Consider the following 13,713-nt stretch of genomic DNA (forward strand, 5'->3'; position numbering starts at 1 on the left):
CCCTCGTCTAGACTCGCCTGTGCCGGGGACCATTCCCGTAGATCCCCAGTAGCAGCCCCCTCCTACTACGCTCACTCAGGTAATTGACGCGGGTTCGGGTAGGAGTCAGGCCTAACTTATTTAAACGAGGCCCGGGAATTAAAATGGCCCAGGCCTCACCTTGGCAAGCCGGTCTTAGCCTTACGCCCATCCCTCACACCCCGGTTAAAATCGGGGTTCCAAAAGTCTGTGATACCTTGCCCACTACCAGTGAGTATTGCAAAGCCGTGGTGCGTGGCCTGCAATTTTTCCGCTGTGTGCCAGTGACGGGTGAGGCACTTCACCTCCGGCATGAACTTGGGACCTTGCTCCCTTTCCCACAATTCTCTCTCTCTCTCGGAGACATTGACCTGCATCTGCCGAGCCGTGCCGGCGATAACCTGCTCCAGTTAAACACCGATCGGAAGATCCAGGCCATCGGCTCAGTTGGCACTGGCTGTCTTGTGGTACCTCACACATGTGGCCGTTATACCTGCGTCAACCGTCCATCAATAGTGGGTGCCCACTGGCAATTAGACCATGGGGAGGAGATCGAAGCCCACTTGTTCCTGTCCTCAACTTCCACACGCGTGCACGGTGCTGAGGCCAACTGTAAAACCCCTACTGCCATTTCTCTGCGATCGGCTAACTCAGCCCAGGGCAGGGGGATTGAGCCCGAGGGTCCTCGGGTTCTGGACGACTCACCACCACGTTGAGTCAAGGTAACTCCCAGGATTCAGGACCTTAATGCCTTGCTGAGTGGCCAGTCGGCTCGTCCTGCCGTCTCGCGACCTATTTCCAGCTGCTGGAATAGCGCAGTAAGGGCACGTGGGCCTGGGCTAGGCCCTGCGATGGGAGAGCCATTCCACAAGGCTTTGATTTTCTCTCCCCCCTCCTGCCTTCGACTTGTCCTGTAGCCTTTGATTGGGCTGGCGCGGGGGATGAAAGGTCAAATAGCGCGTGGCCGGGGCTGGGTCGTGTGGCATTGCTCGGCGGGGCGGGGGGGGGGGGGGGGTGGAGGCTGTAAGGCTTTGATTGTGAAGTCCAAGGCTGCAGCTTTTGATCTGGGCTGGTGCAGGATTAGAAGGCAGGCACCAGGGGGTGCTACCAGCCCATCTCTCCCAAATCAAACCCTCAGGCACATGACGTGCAGCCTTCGTTGTCTCCTAGCAATACAGCAGGAGAGAGATTCCAAATCTTTCTTCCCACATCCTTATGTGTGCTTGATGTATCTAAGGGAAGCATCTGGAGACTGAGGTGGCATTTTTCACACTCGTTTTCCATTTTTATCCTGCCTCACATCTGGAATACAAAGTGGCTCTTGTGTGTGTGGCTTTTTTTTTGAACAGGACATTGTCCTGCTTTTTTTTTTGTTTTGTTTTTTTTTTAGTATGTGTTTTGTTTCCTAAAGGAATCTTTTAGTGGATCTATTTTTGGTGTGTGGGTGAATTAATAAAGGAGGAATTTATTTGGTATTGAAAAGATTCGATGAGCTTGTCTGTAGCAAGCACGGTGCTACAGAAGAGCGAGGGAAAGGAAATAATTTCTTCTTGTAAGTATGTGACGAATTTTTAAAAATGTCTTTGTCCTTTTCACGGTGGCGTGTGTCTGTGTTTTCTCGTAACATCCGACATAAAGACACTGCCTCGGAATGTATTTAAAGAACTCATGAGCCATAGACAAGAGGGCAAAGCTGCTCTATGTCTCGCTCGACATTTCTGTGTAAATTGCCCCCTTCAAATTGCATATATTTTTCAGTCGTGAGGAAGTCTATTGTAGTCGCAACATGTGTAATCTCGCCAAGGGGAAAGAAAATCCCGTCTGATTGCAGAGGTTTTTTTTAGAAGGTCTAGTGAGGTTTTGCATGTTAGGTTGCCTTAATTGCAGCTGCAGTTCATATAGAAAAAAAATTGATCAAGAGAAGACCCTACACTATCCATACTATCGTTTTGAAGTTCCTATAGCATTTCATGGTCGAGATCTGACATGTTTCCAATAAATATTGATAATTTCCCCTTCCTTTTTCTCAACAGAAAAAAATCCGTGGGATGCAAGGATATGGGGATTAAAATTGAGACATTCAACGATTCTATGCAGTGAAGGATCTGAAATATAACACAGGAGGGAGATTGGATCAGTTTCTCTTTTTCCGTTTCCCCTCCTTTTCATTTTCTCCCCCTCTCCCAAAGTGACGGCCACCCTCCTTTCTCTTTGAATACGAGGGAGGCAACCCTGATGTTCTCAAGCCTGGACAGTCCTCAGAAGGACCCGATCTACTGCGAGCTGGAGAGAGAAAGGAAGAGAGAGAGATAGCAAGACCGAGAAACTGCTGAGACTGCTGCTCGATAAAGATCCGTACTGGTGGCTATGCAAGGAGGCAATAATCTAAGGCTCCTTTCATCATGCTTAGCTCTCTAACAAGCCCAAGAGCGAGCTCCATCAGTAACCAAAAAGGTAAGACATGCAAAATTAAAATGAACGGGGAGTGGGAGTGGAGAGGGAGAAATTGCAGACAACTTGCCCAGCTTTATTTTATGACAAAAGTTTATCTGAAATTCAAAGCATTGGCATCAGATGTAAAGCTGATTTGGAGGTCGCTGGGCAATGTTGGCCCCAACGCACAGCGGAGGTGATTGGGTTAATGTGGGATTTTACAGGGCGGACAAGCCGACAGCGTCAAGCTGCTCCGAGCTCGTCTTAAACGAAGCACAACCATAATCGCCATGACATTAGAAGGTGCTGGGTTCAAATCGGTCATTTTAAAGGGATAGTCCAGATTTTCTGTGACCAGAGAGGGAATGGGCTTCAAACTGAAGTCAGGGCAGCAGAAGGTGCTGAGACAATGCAAGTGGCCTTATTCAGTGGTAATGTAAAAGGCACTGTGTATATAATAAAGAGGCTCATATATGGGGTGTGGGGTATATAACCGGGGTAACACAGGACATGTATTACATGCAGATATATAGAGAGCTTTCATGTATCTGGGACTTGGTCAGACCCCATCTAGAGTATTGCGTTCTGTTTTTGGGCGCCGCACCTCAGGAAGGATATGCTGGCCATGGAGGGGGTGCAGCGCACATTTACCAGAATAATACCAGGGCTTAGAGGGTTAAATTAGCAGGACAGGTAGCATAAACTTGGCTTGTATTCCCTTGAGGGGTGATCTGATCGAGGTGTTTAAAATGTTCAAAGTATTCGATAGGGTAGATACGTGGAAAACTATTTCCTCTGGTGAGGGAAATCAAGAATGAGGGGACATAATCTTAAAATTAGAGCTAGGCCGTTCAGGAACGGAATCAGGAAGCACTTTTTTTTAACACAAAGGGTAGTAGGAAAATGGAACTCTCTCCCCCAAAAGGCTGTGGCTGTTGGGTCAATCGAAATTTTCAAGACTGAGATTGATCGATTTTTGTTAGGTGACGGTATCAAGGGAAATGGAGCTAAGGCGGGTACATGGGATGGAGGCGCAGATCAGCCATGATCCAATTGAATGGCGGAGCAGGCTCGAGGAGCTGAATGGCCTACTCCTGTTCCTAATGCTTCTATGACATATTGTACATTTTAGAGGCCTCACAGGATAAATAGGGCCATGTTATATACAATAGAAAGACGATACTAGATATATAGAACATGTACATAACAGAAAGGTTACACTGGATATATAGGGGCATATTATGTAGAATAGAGAGGCCACATTGGATTTATAGGGACATATTGTATACTATCAAGAGGTTATACTGGATATATAGGGACATATCGTACATAGAAAGGTCACCCTGGATGTATAGGAACAAATTATATGTAGAGAGGCTTCAGTATAGACAGCAATATATTTATCTGTAATAATAAAGATAGTATGTAACTGTCTATTTCCTGTCCATCCTGTTACACTTCCTGTGTCACATTTCTCTGTAATATTTAATTATTGGCAAATTTATTCTAAGCAAATGCCTCTTAGCTGATTGGCTCATATGCAGATTTCTTTCAATAATCCCTCTTTTTTAAAAGAAAGAGAGACAGTCATTTGATATGCATCGAGAAACTTTCCCGCAATAGAAAATATCGTAGTAACACTGAAATTTTTGGTTCATGATGTAAAAATATAACCTTAGCAATCACACTTAAAAAAAAGAAAGCCAGACATTTAATCCTGGGTTCTGACTTGCAGCCCAAAGAGCAATTAAACTCTGATTGACCCCACCTTGCACAGGTCTCTCATCAAACAATTAAACTCTGATTGACCTCACTTTGCACGGGTCTCTCATCAAACAATTAAACTCTGATTGACCTCACCTTACACAGGTCTCTCATCAAACAATTAAACTCTGATTGACCTCACTTTGCACGGGTCTCTCATCAAACAATTAAACTCTGATTGACCTCACCTTACACAGGTCTCTCATCAAACAATTAAACTCTGATTGACCTCACCTTACACGGGTCTCTCATCAAACAATTAAACTCTGATTGACCTCACCTTGCACGGATCTCTCATCAAACAATTAAACTCTGATTGACCTCACTTTGCACGGGTCCCTCATCAAACAATTAAACTCTGATTGACCTCACTTTGCACAGGTCTCTCATCAAACAATTAAACTCTGATTGACCTCACTTTGCACAGGTCTCTCATCAAACAATTAAACTCTGATTGACCTCACCTTGCACAGGTCTCTCATCAAACAATTAAACTCTGATTGACCTCACCTTGCACAGGTCTCTCATCAAACAATTAAACTCTGATTGACCTCACCTTGCACAGTTTTCTCCTCTTACATAATTTATTAAGCTTTCCTATACAAGAGCCTCTTCTGTGTTTGAAGTGTCTAAGAGACTTGTAGAGGGTTTTCAGAGCCATCACTTAGCTAAGAGACTCATAAGGGTTCTCAGAGCCGCTAAGAGATTGATGGGCAGGGGGCTATGAATACAAGTTCTGATGTAAACATAATTATTTAAGCAGAACCTTTTGATAACACTGAATAATGTTGTAGAGATACTTGCTAAGAAGAAAAGATGTAAGGTAGCTTAATCTTTTCTTAAGTTTTGCCCATTTGTTGACTAACTAGATGGACTGGAAATGTAAGGAGTTGTTCCCCCACATTAGATGCACAGAATTATTTATGTACATATCAACCCAGAATACCCATGAGCAATGCCATTGGAGGTAAACCGGTATTGTATATAATAGATGTGTAACTGGATGTGGAAGGCTACAGATTACTGTTGCTGACAACAGCAGACAAATGCTTAATCCATTTATATGACAATCCTGTCTGCTGCTCTGGCTGACGTGAATTACCCATTTAATTAAACTTGTGTTAAGACAGCAGACAAAGGAATGTTATACGAATGCATTATGTTATTGTCTGCTAACACTGCCAATAGTAATATCTTGATTATAGGGACAGTGTATAATAGAGGCCACTCTATATATTGAGACACATTGTACAGTGTACAATAGAGGCCACTCTATATATTGGGACACATTGTACAGTGTGTAATAGAAGCCACTCTATATATTGGGACATATTGTACAGTGTATAATAGAGGCCACTCTATATATTGGGATATATTGTACAGTGTATAATAGAGGCCACTCTATATATTGGGACATATTGTACAGTGTACAATAGAGGCCACTCTATATATTGGGACATATTGTACAGTGTATAATAGAGGCCACTCTATATATTGAGACACATTGTACAGTGTATAATAGAGGCCACTCTATATATTGGGATATATTGTACAGTGTGTAATAGAAGCCACTCTATATATTGGGACATATTGTACAGTGTGTAATAGAAGCCACTCTATATATTGGGACATATTGTACAATGTATAATAGAGGCCACTCTATATATTGGGACATATTGTACAGTGTATAATAGAGGCCACTCTATATATTGGGACATATTGTACAGTGTACAATAGAGGCCACTCTATATATTGGGACATATTGTACAGTGTATAATAGAGGCCAACAACAACTTGCATTTATATAGCACTTTTAATGTAATAAAATGTCCCAAGGCTCATCACAGGAACGTTATCAGACATAAATTGATACTGAGCCAAAGAAGGAGACATTAGGAGCAGGTGACCAAACACTTGGTCAAAGAGGTAGGTTTTAAGCAGCATCTTAAAGGAGGAGTGAGGTGGAGAGACAAAGAGGTTTGGGGAGGGAATTCCTAAGCTTAGAGCCTAGAAGGCTCAAAGCACGGCCGCCAATGGTGGAGCGAAGGAAGTGGGGGATGCACAAGTTGCCAGAGTTGGAGGAATGCAGAGAACTTGTAGGGTTTTTAGGGCTGAAGGAGGTTACAGAGATTGGGAGGGATGAGACCATGGAGAGATTTGAACACAAGGATAAAAATTTTAAAATTGAGGTGGACCAGTAGCCAATGTAGGTTGGTGAGCACATGGGTCATGGCTGAACGGCACTTGGTGCGAGTTAGGATACGGGCAGCAGAGTTTTGGATGAGCCCACGTTTATGGAGAGTGGAAGGTGGGAGGCCGGCCGGGAGAACATTGGAATAGTCAAGTCTGGAGGTAACAAAGGCATGGATGAGGGTTTCAGCAGCAGATGGGTTGAGGCAGGGATGGAGACGGGCGATATTACGGAGGTGGAAGTAGGCGGTCTTTGTGATGGAGAGGATATGGGGTCGGAAACTCAGCTCCGGGTCAAATGGGACGCCGTGGTTGCGAACTGGTTTGTTCAGCCTGAGACTGTGGCCAGGGAGAGGCCACCTCTATATATTGGGCGTATTGTAAAGTATATAAATGGAGGCCACCTCTATATATAGGGCGTATTGTAAAGTATATAAATAGAGGCCACCTCTATATATTGGGCGTATTGTACAGTATATATTAGAGGCAACATCTATATATTGGGCATATGGTATGGTATAATATTAGAGGCAACATCTATATATTGGGCATATGGTACGGTATAATATTAGAGGCAACATCTATATATTGGGCGTATGGTACGGTATATAATAGAGGCGATGTCTATATATTGGGCATATTGACCATCCTCTGTATAGGGTCTTACAGCTTCTAATATGTATTGTGTGAGGTGGATGAAGTGACCCATTTGAGCAGAACGTCATCTACAACCTGCTTTAATTATTTAAAGCATTTGACTCCTCATTGCAGAAAGAATCAGTTCAATGACTGATAGTGATTGAGTTAGGAGTCATATAGAGAGATATTTGATCGACTTTTGTAGGAATGTGTGTTTATGCCGAGCTCTATATATTACACATCGTGCATCAATCATGTCCATAAATATACAATCTTTGTTGCTGTATAAATCTTATTCTGTGTTTCTAAATCTGTAACTCACTCCAGCTCAGATACATATCAGTATGTCTTTTGAGATTATTCATGAATCATGATTTGTACCTGAATCTTTTTATTTAAAAAGATTGTTAATATTTATAAAATATTTCCCTACACGTACTGAAGGGATTATTGCGATTTGAACATGCTGCAAATAAATAGTTGATGGTTAAGTGCAACAATGCAGATCAGCTTACAGAGCTGGATGTCTCTTTGCAATGAATAGTGACACATTGCAGCTGATTCGAAAGAGGCTCGGCTGCATACATTTAGAGCATTACAAAAAAAAACACGACAAGGAGGAGACTCGTTCGATGTAAAGGAGAGGGAGGTGCGTTTTCCCACTGGTTGTCTCTCAATATAATCCTAACAGGAGAAGCGCAAATCGTCAGCACAAAGTGTAAAAGGAATGTGCTGCATTTATAGCCTAGAAGCTACTATGTGCAGAGCAGCTTAGGAAGCCTTAACATGTTTATGCGACGTAATCATTTATTTTAACAAGAAATTAGCCCACTAAAGTACATGGCTTAACACATCTATTAAAACAGTGGACAGGGTAGTGTTCGCCTCTCTCTCCTTTAAGATCCTCCTTAAAACCCACCTCTTTGACCAAGATTTTGGTCACCCCTCCTAATATCTCCTTCTATGGCTCGGTGTCAGTTTTTGTCTGATTAGGCCTCTGAGAAGCACCTTGGGATGCAAGTAATTGTTGTTGATTGGATTTGGCATTTGTACACTAATACCACAAACAGTGGAGGCAATTTTAACTTTGGGTCATGCTGTAAAATGGGTGACATTGAATTGATTCCTATTATGCACCATGCCCGATTTCCCCTTACATTAACTTCGGGTGTGCTGTATCACTCATTTTACACCATCGCTCAGAGTTAAAATTACCTCCAGTGAGTCCAAGGTAAATATATACACATTTATAGTTAAAAAATCTATACCAAACAGCCAAAATAAGTTTTATCATAATGCATCAGTTGTTCTCGACACATGTTGTCTCTAGGTGTTTTTTATGTGCGTATGGGTGCTTGTGTATTTCTGAGTTCTAATTGTGCATCTTTAGGTGTTTGGATATTGCGTAAGTCTGGCTGATTGTGTATCTCTGGGTGTTTGCTGTGTTTTTCTGGGCATGTGTATTTCTGAGTGTATGTTCTGTGTTTCAGAGTGGGTGCTGTGTATTTCTGGGTGTTGTGTGTTTATGAATGTATGTTGTGTGTCTCTGGGTGTTTGTTGTGTGTTTATGAATGTATGTTGTGTGTCTCTGGGTGTTTGTTGTGTGTTTCTCAGTGTACGTTGTGTGTTTCTCAGTGTAAGCTGCAGGTTTCTGGATGTATCTTGTGTCTCTGGGTGTTTGTTGTGCGTTTCACGGTGCATGTTGTGTGTCTCAGTGTATGTTGTGCAGCTCTGTGTGTTTCTCAGTGTGTGTTGTGTATCTCTGGGTGTTTGTTGTGTTTCTCAATGTATGCTGTGTATTTCTGGCTGTTTGTGCGTTTCTCAGTGTATGTTGTGTGTTTTTCAGTGTATGTTGTGTGACTCTGGGTGGTATGTTTATTGTGAGTTTCTGAATGTATGTTGTGTGTCTCTGGGTGTTTGTTGTGTTTCTCAGTGTGTGCTGTGTGGTTCTGGGTGTTTGTTTTGTGTTTGAGTGTTTTATTGTGTGTTTCTCAGTGTATGTTATGTGTTTCTCAGTGGATGTTGTGTGTTTCTCAGTAGTATGTTTCTGAATGTTTATTGTGTGTTTCTGGATGTTTGTTGTGTGTCTCTGGGTGTTTGTGTCTCTCGGTGTATGTTGTGCAGCTCTGTGTGTTTGTTGTGTGTTTCTCAGTCTATGCTGTTGTATTTGTTGTTGTGTTTCTCAATGTGTGCTGTATGTTTCTGTGTGTTTGTTTTGTGTTTCCTGGAGTAAGTTATGTGTCTGTGTGTTTTGTATGTTTCTCAGTGTATGTTGTGAGATTCTCAGTGTTTGCTGTGAGAGTCTCAGTGTATGCCGAGAGAGTCTCAGTGTATGCTGTGTGTCTCTGGGTATTTGTTGTGTGTTTCTCAGTGTATGCTGTGTGTTTCTCAGTGTATGCTGTGAGATTCTCAGTGTATGCCGAGAGAGTCTCAGTGTATGCTGTGTGTCTCTGGGTGTTTGTTGTGTGTTTCTCAGTGTATGCTGTGTGTCTCTGGGTGTTTGTTGTGTGTTTCTCAGTGTATGCTGTGTGTCTCTGGGTGTTTGTTGTGTGTTTCTCAGTGTATGCTGTGTGTCTCTGGGTATTTGTTGTGTGTTTCTCAGTGTATGCTGTGTGTTTCTCAGTGTATGCTGTGAGATTCTCAGTGTATGCCGAGAGAGTCTCAGTGTATGCTGTGTGTCTCTGGGTATTTGTTGTGTGTTTCTCAGTGTATGCTGTGTGTTTCTCAGTGTATGCTGAGAGAGTCTCAGTGTATGCTGTGTGTCTCTGGGTATTTGTTGTGTGTTTCTCCGTGTATGCTGTGTGTCTCTGGGTGTTGTTGGGTGTTTCTCAGTATATGCTGTGTGTCTCTGGGTGTTGTTGGGTGTTTCTGAGGTAAATCGGGTGGGTGTATAACAGACAGCCGATCCGCCACCTCCCGTTTTACGACCTTGCCGAAGTTAAAAGTTTTGCCCACTGTGTTGAAATCATCGCACCCCTCCTACATTAACTCATTCATTCCTGTAATCTTAAAACTGTGGCTCTCCTCAGCTCCCTCCATCTTCTCATCCGCCTACATTGTACTGGCTTTAATACCCAAGCCTGGTGTCTCCTGACCTCTTGACTTACCTTATCACTTTATCAACCTTGGCCTTTCATCTAGGTCTCTCAATAAAGAACTAAAAGCAAGTGGTTTATGTAAAAATGGACTCCTCCATCCCACAATGTGGGTAAGTGCGCCGCCCAGTATGGTGCTGACCCAAACAGACAAAAAGGCTCCCCGGTTTGACCTCTGCCCTGTACTGATGCCTGGTGGGGCACCAGTTGGGTTATCACCAGTAGTTCCCCCACCACACCCCACCTGTGAAACCCGCCTGACATGAGGTGGTGCTTCAAAAGAGGGGAGCAGAGACCAGGACAATAAACCAAATGGTCTCTTGACTAAATAAAACCAGCAACATTAACTTGATCTCTGCAGCTGCGTGAGTGCCTTCCACTCTGGTACCTAGTGATTAATGCGCATATGCCCCATCCCCATGGAGAAATGCGAGGGAACTGTGTGGTACTGACACAATTAAAGTGCAAGGTTCCCCACCAGGTCCCCGGCTAAAGACTAAAGACTTCCCCTCAGGACTCCTTTTAAAAATCAAACAAGCTGCGGAGTATTATAATTAACGTTACCATCCCTTTGTGATTCTTTTTCTCCATTGCCTATTTCTGTCGAGTTTTTAAGCATATTTTTATTTGTTTAAAGAGGGAGAGGACTTCATTGACAAGTGGCTGGGAGGGGTTGCTCGGCCTTGACAGTCCGAGGGCGTTGAAACAGCAACGCTGAAGATGTAATCATCGACACGGGACTCTGCGGCCATCCCGTGGTTTGGATTCCTGGGCTCAGTAACAGTTCCAAGCTGACTTTTCCCCCATTGGGATCAGCCCCCAACAGATCTCCAGACATTGACAAAAAAAAGTTTATTTTTAAAAAATGGAGTTATAGATGTTGGTAGTTAATTTTTTTTAAAGGGTCTGTTATAGAGACATTCTCACTTTAAGAGGTGGTCGAATTTCATACTTTGGGCAGGCGATGGGCGAGCGATTTCACCGACTGCCCCCTGACTCCAGCAAAGGGCCCGAACCATTTTCAAGGTCGGGCCTCGTTTGCACGATTTGCGAGCTGTCAACTGGGGGTGGGGGGGGAGGTGGAGGAAATCTGGCAGCTCCTCCGCCGAGTCGGGAGTCGGTGCTTAAAGGGAGGGGTCAATTTCTGTTTAATGGCCACTTGGTGGAGGGGCGATCAATTTCTGTTTAATGGGTATTTGTGGGTCACTTGCTATTTAATGGACTTGGGGTCAATTTCTGTGTAGTGGGTACTTGGGGGCAATTCCTGCTTAATAGGCAATTGGGGTCAATTTCTGTTTAGTGGGTACTTTTAAAAATTTATTCATGGGATGTGGGCGTCGCTGGCAAGGCCAGCATTTATTGCCCATCCCTAATTGCCCTTGAGAAGGTGGTGGTGAGCCGCCTTCTTGAACCGCTGCAGTCTATGTGGTGAAGGTTCTCCCACAGTGCTGTTAGGAAGGGAGTTCCAGGATTTTGACCCAGCGACGATGAAGGAACGGCGATATATTTCCAAGTCGGGATGGTGTGTGACTTGGAGGGGAATGTGCAGGTGGTGTTGTTCCCATGCACCTGCTGCCCTTGTCCTTCTAGGTGGTAGAGGTCATGGGTTTGGGAGGTACTGTTGAAGCCTTGGTGAGTTGCTGCAGTGCATCTTGTCGATGGTACACACTAGTTGGGGTCTTAATTTCTGTTTAATGGTATTTGCAGCCTCCATTTTGTTTAATGGGTACATGGGCAGGTTAAATCCTGCTTAATGGGTACTCAGAGTCAATTTGTTTATGGGGGGGTGTCAACTTCTGTTTAATGAGTACTTGGGGTTCAAATTGTGTTTAATGGATACTTAGGGTCAATTTATTTGGGTAATAGGGGTTAATTTGTTTAATGGGTACTTGAAGGTCAATTTCTGTATTGGGGACTGAGGAGAAGGAGGAGGAGGGAGGGGGAGGGTTAATGTGTATAATTGGTACCTGATGTCACTGTCTCAATTGTTAGGAAGGGGTAGCATTCTTTTGGCTAGAAATTCCTCTCTGTTTGATGTCACAGGCATTGTTGTAGGAGGGATGTGACTCTTGTGGGATTACTGTATCTCCTTGGGAAGTTCTAGACAAATTTCAGTTCAACTGGTATTGAAGGGAAGCATATTCACGTTAATCTGAGGGTTTAGGTCAACTGTCGTACATTAAAACCCCTCGCAAAGAAGCGGATGCAAGATGTCAGCCATGTGACTAGTGGAAACCTACTGCACAATTTTTTTTTCTCCCTGAAGTAGGGCGACTGGGTTAGTTGCACCTTGTAAACATTGCAACCAAAGGATAGCTTTTGTTGGAGGTGCCATCTTTTGGATGAGATGTTTAATTGAGGCCCCGTCTGCCTGTTCAGGTGGACATATTATATGTCTATCTTCTGGTGGATACCTATCGCACCAGATGTCACGTGTTAAAGTGTCACACTTGGCAACAAATCCAAACAGTCCTTTTTTTAAAAAAATGAGAAAGCTAGTGACTGACCTGCAGTGTGAAAATTACAGGTGGTTACTGTTGCTCACTAATAAATCTCAGCAGCTGTAGTTGCCTGAATTTGCCCATTTAGGACAGTGCTCCTCAAAAAGGAACAGGCCAAGTTAGCAGCTAAATATCAAAAGCTTGCTCCAGACCGCAGGCTACCCATGCGAGCAACACCATTGGCGACCAGCTTATTAATTGTATAATTGGTTCAATATTCCAGACTTGTCACTTTCACTGCCCATGGAGACATCTGCATGATCATCGCAGTCTACTCATTGCTGGTCATACTGTCTGCCAGCATGGTCTCTTGTTCGATTACACTCCCAACTGTGTCATTTTTTTAAACTGGATTACTTTCAAAACGTTACAAAAGGGCCATTCTGTGTTTTTTTTCCCCTCCCTCTCAACTGTCTAGTCTTTTCGTCCTGTCTCTCGCTGAGATACGGTTCCACAGATTCTGGTAGCTCTCTGGAATCGCGCCCAAGTGGCTACTCATTCTAGACATACACACACTAACTGATGGTGGGCTATTCTACCAGGGGGGCGTTACAGACCTACTGGCGGTGGTCTTCACTCTAATCCCCTTGTGATTTCCAACTGCTCTCCCCTGTATGGTGACTGGGAGCGGGAACTCCGACTGATTTCCTCACCCTCAGCTGCCGTCCTTGTCAGGTTCCCCAAACTCAGTACAGACCAATAATTGAACCTGGGACCGTCTGGTCTTTACGGCTGAGTTTCAGACTGGATGTGGGCACGTGGGTGGAGTCAAGCCCTTTGCTTTAAGAGAAGTCTTATCGTCTCCTGTCGCAGATTACGACAGATCGACGGAGGACTGGAAAATTGCAGTCACTCAGCATTAACGTTCTGCTCTGGGATGGCACAAGGTGAACAGCAAAACCAATTGCAATCTGATGAGTAATATCATTGCATTTATCCTCCCTCATGAAGCCTTCATCTATCTAACCCCCACCCTGCTTTGAAGGACTTCGCCTCTCCAGCACCTGACTCCCATTCAGTGCAAATGATGAATTCTATTTCCTTTTGAGGGTTACTATCCTGGGGTTAAAGTT

The 13,713-nt window shown here is 43.8% G+C and overlaps 1 protein-coding gene across 1 annotated transcript in view; it reads left to right on the top strand.

Moving 5' to 3' along the window:
* Positions 1 to 2,056: 2,056 nt before the first annotated feature.
* LOC137305690 (glutamate receptor ionotropic, NMDA 2B-like) overlaps positions 2,057 to 13,713 on the top strand; it is a 388,749-nt gene continuing 377,092 nt past the window's right edge. The window contains exon 1 of the mRNA XM_067974599.1: positions 2,057 to 2,472. The gene's annotated coding sequence lies outside the window, so the exon portion shown is untranslated. The remainder of the gene's footprint in view (positions 2,473 to 13,713) is intronic.

This window comes from Heptranchias perlo, chromosome 40 (genome assembly GCF_035084215.1).
Source record: "Heptranchias perlo isolate sHepPer1 chromosome 40, sHepPer1.hap1, whole genome shotgun sequence".
NCBI classification, from domain to species: Eukaryota; Metazoa; Chordata; class Chondrichthyes; order Hexanchiformes; family Hexanchidae; genus Heptranchias; species Heptranchias perlo.